The following is a 15,840-nucleotide window of genomic DNA, read 5'->3' on the forward strand; positions in this document are numbered from 1 at the left end:
AGTTTCCTGGTCACCTAACCCTAGAACTAAAACCCTAGCCCTGTGATTGTGTGAAGTTGTGATGGTTACACCAATGGGTAGCCTCTCTTAGAGCCAGTCATGAAATTGGCATCTTGAATATCTCTCCTATGAGTCAAATTTGTTAACAGGGAAAATATGAAAAAATTTCTCATGGGGGACCCTCATGTGTTTAAATGACCTATACCGATAACCTGAACCTAGTGCCCAAAGTAGTCTTGATTGTTTCAATGACTTGTGTTCCTTTTCACTTGCTGACTAGAAATGAGATGCAAAAGCATGGCATGAAGGCAAACCTATATCAGGATATCTCTTAGTTTCTGTCAAACAAGAAACAACCTCTCTTGCTCGTAAAATAAGGCGGGATCCCTCATCCGCCCTAATGCAATAAATGCCTAGAGATAAGTGCAAATGCACAAGTAAAAGAAAATGAAACAAATAAAGGGTAAAGGATCGAGAAAGCGCAGAGAGGTAATGCAATGACTCTGTCGGGGTACTGATAATGCTCACTGGTAGTGGAGCGACATTTGTGATTTCTTGAAGTGAATCCATTGGGGTACTGTCTAGGCCCGCTAGCGGTGGAGCAACACCAGAAAATTACTTTTAAAATTTTGAATACAATAAGCCCCCTCCCTGTTCTTTGCATCATCATCAACTACAGGCATGTGTGAGCTATCAATTGGTGTTTACTGACTAGCAAGACCTAGCTGAGGCATGAGGGAAGGCATATTTGCAATTGGTCATGGTCATGCAGGAGGTACCCATATCATTTGTTCAATATTCCCTTGTATCATTATTCACACTCGAACTACTGCAAGGGTGTTGACAGGGACACTGGATTCTACGAGTGGTTCGCCAATTGTTGTAGCAGCTACAACACCACCCAAATTTTGGGCATAGTCAAAATTTTGGGTACCCCACCACTCACCCGAAGCATGATCACACATATGCATAAGGGTTTGTGATAATGCATCATGACAGTAACCCTGATTTGTCTTGGTCCTCCTCCCCTCGAGTGAATTAAGATTCCTCAAAATTCCATCTTACTCTGTGCCCTTGAATCTATAGCTGCACCATTGCTTTTGCATCACATAAATTATTGGAAATTCATAAGTCCAGTAAGGTGCCTAAATTGTTGTGTTGATTTTCGGTTTCGAGCACCTCTTGTTTTACTCATATAATTTAGTTGCAATTTTTTACTATCACCTCCAGATGAAATTATTTTCTTAGTTTTAATTATTTATCCCTTGTCTTTGCAGAGATTTAAATGGAGCATAAGAGATATCATATGGGCACCATAGGTTCTAAACTCTGACAGGAGTGGCCTTGTTGAGTTTTTTGCACCATGGAATACAAAATCAAGGGATTTCAAACCATTAAGGTATTTACTCCTGGAAAGCCTCTATTAGACTATCAAGGAGCAAACGATGCAAAACCAACAACCGAATTTGCAACTCAGCAATTGAAAACTGTTGTTAAAGACCAGCTAAATGGGAGGACTGGATCAAATAAGAAAATTCATCCAACTCATAAATAGGGCGCGCTGCAAGCGACTTTGATGACATTGTCCTCAAGAGTAAAGATCAATGGATTGTTGAATGTTATGCTCATATATGATGGAAAAATATTTGCAATACGAAAGGTAAATAATGCCATGGTTAATGAAGCACATACTTTGAAAGCTGCAATTATAAGACAACGCATGGGGACAACTAACCAACATTCACGTGAAGTAAATTGTTTGTTTAATACATATTGGGGTAGATATCAAATAAATGTTAGGGAGATTCGTAATGGGCCGACTGATCAAAAAAAAAAAGTTGTCGCATATATCTCATGTTAAAAAGGGTCGATGTTAAGAGAATGCATGGATAGTGCCAACAAAAAATTACATGGAATGAGTGAGCTATGTTTCAATGATACAACATTGAATGTGTAGCTCAGATGGTGACTGGAGCTCAATAGCAAGAGGCCTGTCAAAATGTTGTATACTAAGATTATCACGCTCCTTAGTGATTCATCCTCAACACACTTTTAATCAAAGAAATTAAAGGAAGTGGCATTGGAATACATACCAAATGACACTTTTATTAAATTAGAATCGTGCTACGTGCTCGAGTGTTGGAACACACACATATATTTATGGTTATCGATAAACCATGCAAGCCTAGCGAGTCACGGATGACACGTTGTGGGAGTATGCACATAATATGCCATATGGTGGGCACAATGCGAGCCTTCATGAAAGGCGCGATGATACTACATACATTTAGGTGTCAACAGAGTGCATTGGGTGCATACTGCATCATGATGCCCATCATAGAGAATAATGGAATATGGAGTGCATTGACAGTCATTCCACGAAGAAAACTAAGCAGTGGAGGAACCCACGACGTGTTATAAAATTAGGGCAAATCGTACTCTGCTAACCAAATAAGGTAATGCAACCTATTGGGCGTGCAAGATTATGGTCTCTCAATAGATTTGTGGCTAGGCCGGTCGCAAAATCATAGTTTGAGCTACAACAATCTAGTCCTAAAATATGACCTGTCCTAATTACAACTATTCAACCATATATTTGAGTCGCATTCCTATCTGCGATCACATTCTGCTTACTGGTCACAGTATCCAGCTGTGATATCTTCCACAATCTCTATTATCACCTCTCCCCTATAGATGTGACCTATACAAAGGAAGCCATGGGGCTTCAGAGAGCGACATGACGATTCATAATGAAAATAGTGTTATTGACAAGATCATGCAATAACACCACGCGTTTACAAGCATTCTGCAAGATCGCTTGACTAAGTTGCAGGTGATAAGGATATTTTGGCAAAGGAATGAATTGAAAATGCTATTGATGCTATGAGAAGGATGAGAGATCATTCTATATCTATTAATATGTTGGTTGAGAGAAGTGGAATCTTCACACAGAATACTTGCATAGTCGTACTTCCATTTCTCCCTCAGTTACTTCAAAGCGGGATTAACTGGCACCTTACTGTTGCTGTGGAAACCATGTGTGTACTAAGGAAGAATTTTGGTGATGTTACCTGGGTACCCATATCAGCATCCCCAATGATTAAAGTTGATTTATGAGCAGAGCAAAGGCTCGAACATTATAGTTTGTACTAGATTGAACTCGGAAGAATCAAGTAGATCCTTGTTCCTTAATCAGAAGAGTTGGAGTTGTTGCTAAGCCTATGCATGCATTAAGTTGAGCCTTTCACATCTGTTACTAGACTATCTCCAAGTCACAAAATCACATTTAATAGCCTCATCCATGCAGCAAGGATTTGCGACATGTATGTATCGTGACTCTGCGACCCCTCTCCAAGGTCTCTGTGAGCCTCACTCTTGTGCAACTATGCAACCTTCCTTTAGGTCACAAGATCTCGACGGAGGCCCAAACACCATGACCTGAGAATGCGACTCGAACTACACTGTGACTATGCAATCTACCTTGCCTTGACGAAATGTGATCGAAACAACATTGCAGGTCATTAGGTCGTGTTTCAGGGCTCCAAAGTTGCTTCTAGAAAATGCAACCTCCATTAAATGGTGACTGTGCCAACCTCACCAAATTTTCAACCTACCTTGCATTTACGAAATGCAACGGAAACAGCATGTCAGGTCACAAAGTCACGTTTTAGGGCTACAACATTGCTTCTAGAAAATGCAACCTCCATCAAATGTTGACTGTGCAACATCACTAGATTTGCGACCCAAGGAAGAAATATCTGGTTCCTTTCCCATCAAATACTTTTCTTCGTAATATAAGATAACGAAAGTAGGAGGAATGCACTAGTTTCAATGCCTAATTGATTGATCCAAAGGGTTGGATTATACGTCGGCAAACATACAGTATCAAACAATGTGATGGGATGCATTCCGAAAGGCATATTAAAGGGGTGATACAAAGAATGCTAAGAACCCTTATCAAGGCTATGGAAGGTCGAGCCATCTTGATGATAGTATCTCAAGGCCATACATTTTTGCCTATTATTATTTATAATATTTGCTATTTGTTTTATTAAAGTAAACTTATATTGATGATTAATCAATGGTTTTATGTGCTGCACGGTTGATGTTGTGAAAGAGTTTGTTACTGTGGTTTCTAGAGACATGGCAAAACATCATCTAGTTTTAAAAGAACTATACCTTTTGACATTGCAAGACTACGAGGCTGCATTCACCCCTAGTTCTAAGGATAATAATACATCTATGGATGATGACATGATTTACGAAGCTTAGAAAAAAACCCCGCAAAAGCCACTTGTTTTGACAAAACCATTACATGGAAGGGGACTATACAGGGGTGCCAATTAGTGTTTTCCTTCAAGCAAGTACTTACGCTTTGAATCATTATTTGTTGAAAAGTATGTATGACCCATGTCATTTGTTTGTAGGTGGAAGGTTTGCATGGAGAAAGCTAGGCTTTTTGTAAGAAACCATGGAATTAAGGGTGCCTACAAACAAGCTAGATGGATCCATGTAGATGCTTGAAGCATTGTGTCACCTATAATGGCAAGAAAAAGAGTAGGGAAATAAACATTCAACACAAAAAATGCATCACAACTCTATTTAGTAGCTCATCTTGGCTGCGCAACAACATGAGGGTTCCTAGCAACCCTCTTTTATTCTCCCCACATTTTCTCTTCTATCAATATGTAAATGTTCTCCTATGATGCCAATAAGCTGAGAGAAATTAAGCCTGTAGTAGGCAGTAGACATGAGAGAGTAATGAGGAAGCTCAAGAGGCATGAAGGTAGCTAAAAGGCCACAAGGGAAGGCCAAAAGTCACGGTAGGTGGATGGTCACGTGACATCTATAAATGTGCCCTCGTCCCTCACTTTGATGTAGGACTTTTCACACTTGAGTTGAGGTCCATAGAGATATGGGATTGATGCAGGATAGAGAAGGGCACTTGGCTCTTGGTAGCTAGGAGAGTGGGTTTGCAGTAGGGCTAGGGTTTTGACACCAGGGGATGGTATGAACATTCCCTATTCCTCTACTGGGTATTGACCAGTTGCATTATATGTATTTGAAGTTGTAGCAATATTAATAAGATGTTTTATTTTTCCCTTTGCAGTGATTCCTGTGGTGACTCATGGTGGTTGTATTAGCTATCTGTTACCTCACCAAATATGTATGAGTGCTTTCATATATGTGATATGCTATGTACTGATGCATAGTGGTTGCATGTATGTTTCACTTTAGAATCTATGTTTACTTGTTCCTTTCCATGTCGGTGAACTATTGTGAACTACTTCACAATTGACCTCTGACATGTTCTTGTTTATTATGTCCGATGGGGTTTTATCTAACTAATCGTCCTCATCGTTCATCTCTTCTTATCGTTGTTGTGACTTGTTTAAATCTCTTTTTGCAATTTGTCAATATTGGTCTAATTTTGTTTCACTGCCCGAGCACTTCATTCCTGCCCCACTCTCGCACCTTCTCATTTGATAACCAAGAGCAGAAAACATTCATGGTGGTAGCCGAGCCCACACACCAAATGGGGCTCCTATCCCAAATGGTGTGAGGTCTAATTGAGATTTCCCACAAGGGTGACCCCCTTAGTCATTGGCAGAAAATTTTTTGGCCCATCAACAAAACCTAATAGAGATGAATCATGTGTTGAATCATAGGAAGACTATATTCTTATGACTTGAGGGAAATGATACACACTAATTACTTCTTAACAAATTTATTGACTATTATAACCACTATGACCTTGGATACATAATGCAAAAAACTCCACAACAATGGCCTTAAATCATTATATTTTGACAAAACATATAATAATAGGTACATAACATCATCAAAAACTAATTGGAATGATCAATGATGATGAACATTTTTTTACCGTCACCAAAAGTAACCAAAAGGAGCATTGGTGAGGATCAATAAAAGATCGTCACTAGAAGTGTCACCAAAGAGAGAATTAGTGACGAGCCTTTAATGACCCTCACTAAAAGTGTCCCAAAAGAGATAATTAGTGATGGGCCATTAACGACCCTCACCAAAAGTGTCATTGAAAATGGCTTTGGTGATAAACCTTAAAGGACCATCACTATATACACTTACAACAACAATTTTTTAAAGATCGTCACCATATGCGACATTGGTGATGGACCTTAAAGGTCCATCACAAGCATGAGGCGTCATCAAAAACTCATTGGAATGATCAATGATGACGAACATTTATTGACCGCCACCAAAGGTAACCAAAAATATTAGTGGTGACGGTCAATAAAAGATCACCACTAGAAGTGTCACCAAAGAGAGAATTAGTGATGGTCCTTTAACGATCCTCACCAAAAGTGTCACCAAAGAGAAAATTAGTGACGGGCCTTTAGCGACCCTCACAAAAAGTGTGATTGAAAATGGCTTTGGTGACAAACCTTACAGGACCATCACTATATGCATTTACAACAACACGTTTTTAAAGACCGTCACCATATGTAAGATTGATGACGGACCTTAAAGGCCTGTCACAGGCATGACCCTCACCAATGACCTTTTTCTTATAGTGTCGTCATGTGGCCGCAACACCGCTCGTAAAATGTATGCTGCAAGGGGTTTCCAGGGGGGTTACTGCGATCCTTGGGAGCCTCCCCCCAGCAAGGGATCAGGGCCAACACCCCGAAGCTAAAAATAGATGTAAAATTGCCTTGTAAAATGTTGTAATTTCATAGTCAATCTGGATCGTTCATTAGGTGGATATCTCACGGTAGAAGTTATGTTTAATTACGGGCTTTTTTCCCTAGAAGGCAACCCATCGCTATATATCAGGGAATTGTATTGCGTCTATGTAGATTTGTATTCTAAGTGAGGAAGAGAGAGGTGATTGAGAGTGAAGAGGGAATTACAGTGGATCTAATGTAGTTTGTATCTCTTCATTTTGATCGATAATATAAAAGGAAGGATTGGCGGTTTCTCTGTGGATGTAACCCAAATTGGGTGAACCACATATATCTATGTCTCTCTTGTTTTATGAGTTTTCTTTGTTTATATTTCTGCAATATATTTTATGTGTTCCATTGCTCTGTAATATATAATTTTCTAACACAAGGTAGGTAGGCATTCAAACAATTTAAGGTTCTTCAGTGAGATGGATCATACTAGTGAGGTGCTAGAAAGAGAAAGTTGAGCATGTATCCTTTCTAAACTAGAGAAAATTGACAAATTTTGAATATTTCCCCAAAATAGAGCATGTAAGATGTATTTTGCTCATCAACTTGAAAATCAACATATCATAGAAGTGAAATGAAACATGAGAGTACAAAACATTCAAACATATGCAACATAAGAAGAAACTAAGTAAAAATTCCCTGCCACAGGTATTCCATCAAAATAGCTACAACTAATTCATTAAATCTTGACAAATATTGATTACTAGCTAGTGTCTCTGATTATACTACAAGATCCAACTGAGTCCAACCCTTGCTAAGAGTGAAGAAAGTGAATATATAGACATCAAAACAACATTCACTCATCCTCAGGGGTCGAATCCCTGAGGTGAGGAAGAGATCCACAAAAATTTGAACTCATAGCTAGAGTATAGGGAGCTCTAAGTGAATCCTACCTAATTAAATTGAAACTGATTCATTTGACTTGATGATAACTTTGACCTAATGAATCTACCCCTAGGTAACTTTTTTTTTTCCAAAGAAAAAAGCAACAACTTTCTATTAATTAAAATAGAGAGTTACATTGTAGTATATGCAATGAAGCATTCTAGAGTTTTCCCAAAGGATTCGTGTGCATGAAGCACAAAGAGTAGCAGGACTCATGTGCATGAGGCACACTGAGTAGCAGCGCTACCCTGGAGAAATAAAAAGAAAAAAGAAAAAATAAAATTGATATTACTCTTTTCTCCCTTTCTTTTTTTCGACTTTTCGCCAACCTTTGGTGTTGGGAGTGGTTACAATGGAAAGTTGATTTTCACTTGTATGGTTGGGAGAGTATTTGTCAGAATCGGATCCTTCTGATCCATGAGTTCGCTTGATGCCAATTATTTCCATTCATGTTGGTTGAGTTTCTTGGTACTGCAATGGGTTGCTGATGTCTTTCTCCTCGTTAGGTGTGATGTTTTGTGTCTTTTGCTCCTCCATTTCTGCTTTGTCTTCTGTTGTTTCTACTTGTTCTACTTCTTCCTCCAGGGGGGCTATGTATTTCCATCCTTTTGGCTGTTTCTATTGCTTCTTGTTCCATTTCGATGTTTGTTTGGCTTTCAGACATGCACTCTGTGTTGGGTGTGGAGCCTGATTATCTTCTGTATTCAAATGTCTCAGCCGGATGTATACCCCAGGAAGACTGTACACTCCTCCATGTAGGGGGGTGCGGGGGGGCCGATCCCCTCTGGCTGGGGGGTACGGGGGCCAGCAGTCACCTAGTGGGGGTTCAAGGGTAGCGCCCCTGAAGCTAAAAATAGATGTAAAATTGCCTTGTAAAAGTATAGTAATTTCTAATCAATCTGGGCCGTTCATTAGGCTGATGATCTAACGATAGAAGTTATGTTTAAATTAAGGTTTTTTGCCCTAGAAGGAAACCCCTCACTATATATGAGGGAATTTTTTTACGTCTATGTATATATGTATTCTGAGTGAGGAAGAGAGATGATATTGAGAGCGAAGAGGGTGTTAAAGTGAATCTGTTGTAGGTTGTATCTCTTCAGTTTGCTGGATAATATAATGAAAGAAGGACTGGCTGTTTCTTCATGGATGTAGCCCAAACTGGGTGAACCATGTATATCTGTGTCTCTCTTATTTTATGTGTTTTTTGTGTTTATATTCCTGCAATATTTTATGTGTTCCATTGCTCTATAATATATAATTTTCTAACACTATGGAGGTGTCCTGTTTGTAAACACCCACTGCATCGGAAGGTTGTATTTTCATACTCTAGCTGTTGTGTCCACTATTTATTATTAAGTTCAATGTTATGCTTGTTGGTAATCCTTCACTGACATATCCTAGAAAAAGTGAATACTCCTCTTGTAAGCTTGTCCTTATCAATTTTAAGGAATTTTCCCAATGTATTTCCTATGGCGATTAAACCATTGTGGTGCCAAAAATGCATCGGGAGGTTGTGCAACCTAACCCAAACTGGCATCTCTGACACCACCATTGTGTTGGCGTTGAAATCTAGAAACCAAAGGGTCATAAACAGTCCTGCATTACCCCAGAACCATGGTCCCTTGTTAAGGATATTTTCCCTTTCCTGTACTGTTCTAAATCAAACTATAAAGAATCCTTTGGGGCATAATTATATTTCACAGTTTGGTGACCAAGCATCATATATCCATTGATGCAGCATATCATATTTAGGCCAAAACCCATTGAATCTACATATAACTGATTTGGAATAGAGATCTATGTACAGGTTGTTTACCTCAGGCATTGCGATGGTAAGAGCAGGATTCTTAGATTTTTGTTCTACGATGTAAGGTCCTGGTAGCTCAGGTAGAGTTTCTATATTGGCTTGTGCTTTATCCTTGCCTTTGACTGTGTCCTTAAAGGATCCAGTGCTTTTTGAGCTAGTTCTAGCGCATCTGCCCCTCAGACGTAGGTTAATCATGATGGTCGAGTCTGTGGTAATGCCATAGTCCTGTAGTGTGTGTTGGTCCTGTAAATTGTAGCCTGAGTAGATCAGGTTTTGCCGGTATGCTGGTATACCAAGGTGGTTCTGGATTTTTAACCTTAGCTCTTGAATCCTCCTCCCCTTCTAGATCCTCCAGCAAATAGTCTTGCCCTCCAATGTTTTGATGAAGATTTGTATCAGATCCTCCTCAGTAGTGGGTGGATTTGTCTGAGGAGGGGCTCGATCTGTTGCCCATGTGCCCTAAGGTGATAGATCTGAGTATAACAATGCTCTATCTAGTTCTTTTTTGGCTAGATCCTGAACTCAGTGTGGTGGTAAATCTGTATAAGGCACACCCATCCAGGTGCCCCATACTTTCGCTTGCACTTCTATGCTCGTCATAGAGGGTTTCCCTTCCTCTGTTGTCACAGGTTTTGCTAGCCAGTGGTAAACAATGGAGATTGGTCTGTAGGTAGCTAGATCTGGTCCACTTCTGAGCCAATCTTCTTTCTGGCTACCCTCTTCATCTTTCCCATGGTCAGATCCATTAGGAGCATCGCGTTTTAGGTGAGGGGAGGTCCTCCATGTCCGCAGTGGAGGTCATTCTTTCACAAGGGTTGCGTACTCTATTATCTAGAATCAGCAAGGGTTATACACTACTACTAAAGTGCCCTTGTGGCTAGGACCTGTGACCTGAGAGGTATCCTCAGCCGACTCTTTATCATTCTTGGTCTATTTTGTGGGTTCTACGATACCCTTCAGTTGTTTCCAGTGAGAAGCCCAGAGGAGCATGCTAGTCCGATCAATAGCAAGCCACATAATCTGGTCTGAGCCATGGCTAGGGTTGCATTACATTGCGGCGACGAGGTCATCTAGTGTGTCGATGACCTGGTTGGTTGCTGTAGAAACCCTCCCGCGCGCCATCTCCCCAACTAACTTGTTACAGTCGAAAGTTCAAGATTTGATCCTCGTTCTACCCCTAGGTAACTTATCCACATCATTATTACATTTACCATCCTGAATTACATAGGTGAAAAGATCATTCTCTAAGATGAAAGTCAAAATTATAATGAAATTTCAAAAATATCAGCAAATGGTCATGTGTGCCATTTTTCTGCCAAGTACACCCTCACAATGTCAAGTTCCCCCTCCATGTTGTAGACCAGTTTTGGCTAAGTTATAGGTGTCCAAATTAGGCTCAAGATGGATTTCTGGAAATCCCTTCAAGTCTACTTTCTGAATATGTCTCCATTTTACAAAATTAAGTTGATTTGACCCCTCAAAGCTTCATTCTCCCAAAACTACTTAGTGCGCAATGTGAAGGCGAAAATTGAGGCAGAAGCATGATTTTTTGTTTTCCCTTTTTACCTGCTAGTTTTGAAAAATAAGGCTGGAAAAGTGGTTTTCTTAGATATATTGGTCATTTGGCATCCACTGGTTGTCTTCATTTGGTCAAAAAGTGGCTCAAAAAAGTGTGCAACACCAAGAGCACTATGTGTTTGACCATTTTGCGGATATAATGTTATCCAAGAGCACACAGAAATTGACAGAACTTGCAAAAAATGAGCCAAAATGCTTCAAAATTGGTGAAGTGGTTGATGATGGTGTGACTAGGCTTGGAGGGAAGCCTCTATGAGTATATCAAGTTTCTTTTTCTTTTCTTGGTGAGTTAGGGCTTCAATCTTTGCATTTTCTGCCTTGAGCTTTGCCCTTGCATTTCTTTCTCTTTTGGCATAGTGTTTGGACATTCTCCTTTGAATGTTGTTTTCCTTTTTAGATTTCCTCAAAAAATTCTCCAAGTGATCATTGATGGCCTGAAGCCAACTTCCTTGTCTTCTTTGATCATATCCAAGAATTCATCATCAAGCATAGCTTCATCAACTATCTCTCTTTACCTTTGCCTTTCAAGTTCCAAGGCTCTTTTCAAACCTCTCATTCTAGGCTTGCCTCTTGGTTCTCGTTCATCTTTCTCTTCAAGAAAACCATGCTTCTCAAGTGTCTCTTCTAACAAAACATTGGCTTTTTCTATCTCCCTTTTAGCTGTGATGTATTTTACCTCATCAATGAATTTCTTGGTCTTCAACTGCTTATTCTCCTGCTCAAGGATGTTTATGACAAATTTGGCCCTGTCAAGATTAGTTTGGATTTCTCTAACCTTGGCATCCTTTCCTTTGATGATTGTATTGATGTTCTCATCATCATCATGCTCACTTAGGTCAACAAGCTCAAAATCCTTTTTAATCTCATCGAGGTCCTCCTCATGTCTGATTTCTACCTCAATCTATGCCTCATTCACCTTTTGTTTGCCTTTGTCTACCTTCTTTGTTGATTTTGAAGGCAAGACCCCTCCCACTATGTGTGGAGAAAACACATGCCTATGACCTCTCTGGTATGTTCTTTCCAATGGCTCAACCTCAGCCACATTAGACCTCTTAGGCTTACTGACCTCAATCTTGCTAGTTGATCCAATTCATGATGAAAAGGTGATGAGGGTGGTGGATTTGGTGAAGGACACTGATCTAATGAAGATGGATGTGCTATGGGCTAAGATCGGGAAATGAAAGTGGAATGGTGAGATGATAAAGGAAATTTTTGTGCATGTTGAATAGATGGCTTAGTGAATATCTCATTGGCTATGAAGGTATTCCATGCAATGTTCAGTTCTTTGAGATGATAGAGGACTATGATTTTGATGAGGGAATGATGGAAAAGACTTCTCATTTGATGTTCATACTCTCTTTTCTAGACAATAAATGCCATCTTATCAATGCTCTGGAAAAGGTAGTAGGGTATGTTGAGCATATTTACCCTAGTAAAATGCATTAAGAGCTGGATGTGATAGGTATAAAGTCTAAAAAATCTACCTTCATATGAAAATTATTTCATGATAATCTTCATCATTGGGCATATATGTCCAGGAGGTAAGAAAAATGAAAACACCTCTTTTTCTCATTCTTGTACCTTGATTGTATGAAAGGCTCATAGTAATGTTCCTCCAATTCACTTTGCTTGAACCATTTCTCCCCAACATTTGGGATCCCGGTGGAAGATGATATAATGGCAGTGGATATAGTAAAAGAGACACCAGCTAGAGTAACTTGGTTGTCATGGAGATTAGATATGAAAAGTCTAGCCAACATGGCATGGTGTTGGAATTTTTGAATTTTCTCACAGAATTCATAACCGCCAACATTTTTGAAATATGTCATAGCCATAGGAGATGCCAAGAGTTCCCTGATATTTGTTGGCTCAAATCTGAGTATCCGCCATGCTTTGTGTGGTCTCTTCACCTCTACTTCTTCTCCCTCACTCTATGGTCTATTTTCTCCTTTTGCCATCATGTCTTAATGTCAAAACCCTAGGGAGGTATGGTGTTGGTGGAATGTGGTTTTTGAAATAAGGAATGAGAAAGGGAAATTGAGGGAGATGGTGCTAGGGATTTATGAAATGGGGGAGGGGACAGGGAGTAGTAATATGATGGAATTTAGGATGGGGAAATTATTTACAGGTTGGGGGTTGGGATCCTAGGTAGTTTTAGCACCTAGGGCTGAACTGAGCTGGGAATAAGTTGTTGACCGACCAAAGGAAAGGGAGGTAGTGGTTAATAGCTTGAATAGCTGAGTTGGGAAGATAGGTACGAATAAATGGTTTAGGGAAAGGGAATTGTAATGAGGGAAGGGTATGAAAATGTAGGGGAATGAAATTTGGGAATTGAGAGTGCAATGGTGATTTGAGGGAGATGCTAGGGTTTGAAATGAGTAAAACACAAAATATTTAATGAAACTTTCAAAATACCATAAGGAATGACTGTATGAGGAAAAAGAATGATATATTTAACTGTCACTCACTTGCTGGAGGTTGAAGACAACGTTGCTGAAGCTTTTGAGGCAATTTCGTGAATTCTGGAAGCGTTTTTGGATTTTTTGGGCAAGTGTGTAGTGCCACAAGAAAATGCACCCTCTCTTTGGTAGGTGCACAACACCAGAAGGAAGTGTGCAAGATCACAAGCAAACACACCCCTCCTTTGGAAAACGTGTAGCGCTTGCTCTGTTTTTTGAAATCTCACCCAGTAACTTGAAAAATGCTCTCTTGGAGTTTGCTCAATGATGGTAGGAGACAAGTGAAGTTGAATTTGATGCTATGAAGGGTCTTATACTTAAGTGAATTTGATTTTTTTATTTTAAAACCTACTTTCTAATGTTTCAATTCCCCTTTGAAAACTTTGCTAATTAACCTTTATGTTTTGATTTTCTTCTTTGCAGATTGATGATGTTGGAGTTTGGCACTCTTTACATTTGACTTTTCTTTGATGAATTTGGCATATATATTTTGAGTTGGAAGCTTAGGAACAATACTTATTACATATAGTGACATAAAATTACATAAAAGAATAATAATAAATTACATCTCTTTTTTTAATGAAATTACACTTTGGTATGAAAATCATACTTTTAAACCAAAATTACAACTTTCGAAAACCATTTTTAAGTACTAACAAATCTTCTTCAGATGATAAAGAAATATTATTTCAATCACTCTCACACTTTTTCTAACCTTATGTGATGAAATAGAGTATTATTGAACCTTGGAAAATGAAACGTAATGACCTAATGGATCCTTGAATTACCAAACTCCATGTTGACTTGACTGACATAAAGACATGATGAAATGAGATTTTATGATTGATGTATTCTCAGTAAGACATAAAGGTGGGCCAAAAAGTATTGATTTTTGAGGGAGAGTAAAGTTTTTTTACTAGGGCTACCATCAATGAGTAAATTTTTGAATGAGAACCTAGGTGGAATGACAAAAATTTCAGAACGGGACCCTAGTATGATATGAAAAGAGGAGTTTTTATCATTGATGGAAGTATGCAAAAACTAACTCTAATAGGGCCCTAAACCAAGTGATTCAGCCCTTTGAGTCAACTCAGTTTTGGATGAATGGAATAGTGCAAATTTTCATTAACATATCAAAAAATACATAACAGTGTTTGGTCACAATCCTTCAACTCGAAAACCACTGAGCTATCTTGCATAAAAAATCTAAATCCTAATGAGGCTCTAGACCTCTTTGTTTATACAACTGAAGTTTCCAACAACTTCCTTAAGTCTAGGGAGGCTTTCTCCCAATATTGAGATTAACTGGTTCTTAAATATCACTCGCTTGGCTGTCAATGATCCTCATGACTCTGCTACCTGCAACTCCAAGCTGGTGTGATTTGATTGAGGGATCTTCAAGTGAGTGAGGATTTAATGAGGGAGATCCCATCTCCTATAATCTCTCCTTCTTGTCTCATTTGAGTTCCTGCACCCTAATTAGCCACATTTTTCTCCCAAAACTTGCAATCAATTCACATTAAACCACTAGACATGACTTCTTAGTTTTACTCATGTCACTAAGAAAAATATAATTAAAACATGTAAGTAATTATGAGAAGAGTTGATTTTAGTAAGCTTGGAGGTGTATGAAGGTCAATATATTTTATCCAATGATGAGCCTCATCATCACCCCCTAATGAAAGTGTTTCTCATCCTCTAAGAAACTCCATCTATATCCATGTCCCTCATTTCTCTGGTCGCTTCCTTGGCATTCCATGCTTCTGTTGTAGTCTCTTCCTCCTATGAATAAAACCTTGCATTCTTCTCTATCTCCTCCCACTGATTTCTTTCTTAGTCTGCTTTTCTTCCTTCCAACATTCCTAAATGAAATGGTGGACTAAGCTTCAAGTGAATCCAATTGAATTTGAGTCATTGTAATTCTTACTTATACATTGGGGTTATATTTATTACCTCCCTCATTCCGTCAGGAGAATGATATTCTCTGATTTTTAGTCTATAACGTAAGGTGTTCCATCTCCTTTGGCAAGCTTCCTGGCTATCATCTCCTAGCAATATTAGCATGTCTTCAAAGTGTGTGATTGCCTATTCTTGTACAACAAGGTATCTTGGTGCAATCTTGGGATCATTTGCAATGAGGTTGTGAGTGTTGATGACAGCCATTGGGTTAGACTGTTCTACTCTGATCATAAGGGGTTTTGCCTCTTCTTTTGCTAATACATTTTTCATCTATGTATCTCTTTCCTCCTCATGATTCATCCAAGATGCCAAGGCCATTAATTATAGGTCCCCTAGCTTTGGGTTTGAGTCCCACACATTTAAATCTGTCAACGCTAAATTATGTAGGTAGAACTCAGATATCTTTTCTCTATCCTCCAAGATGCTTTGATCACAG

The sequence above is a fragment of the Pinus tabuliformis genome, chromosome 8 (genome assembly GCF_031772625.1).
Source record: "Pinus tabuliformis cultivar Carrire ecotype Pingquan chromosome 8, CPIR1, whole genome shotgun sequence".
Taxonomy (NCBI): domain Eukaryota; kingdom Viridiplantae; phylum Streptophyta; class Pinopsida; order Pinales; family Pinaceae; genus Pinus; species Pinus tabuliformis.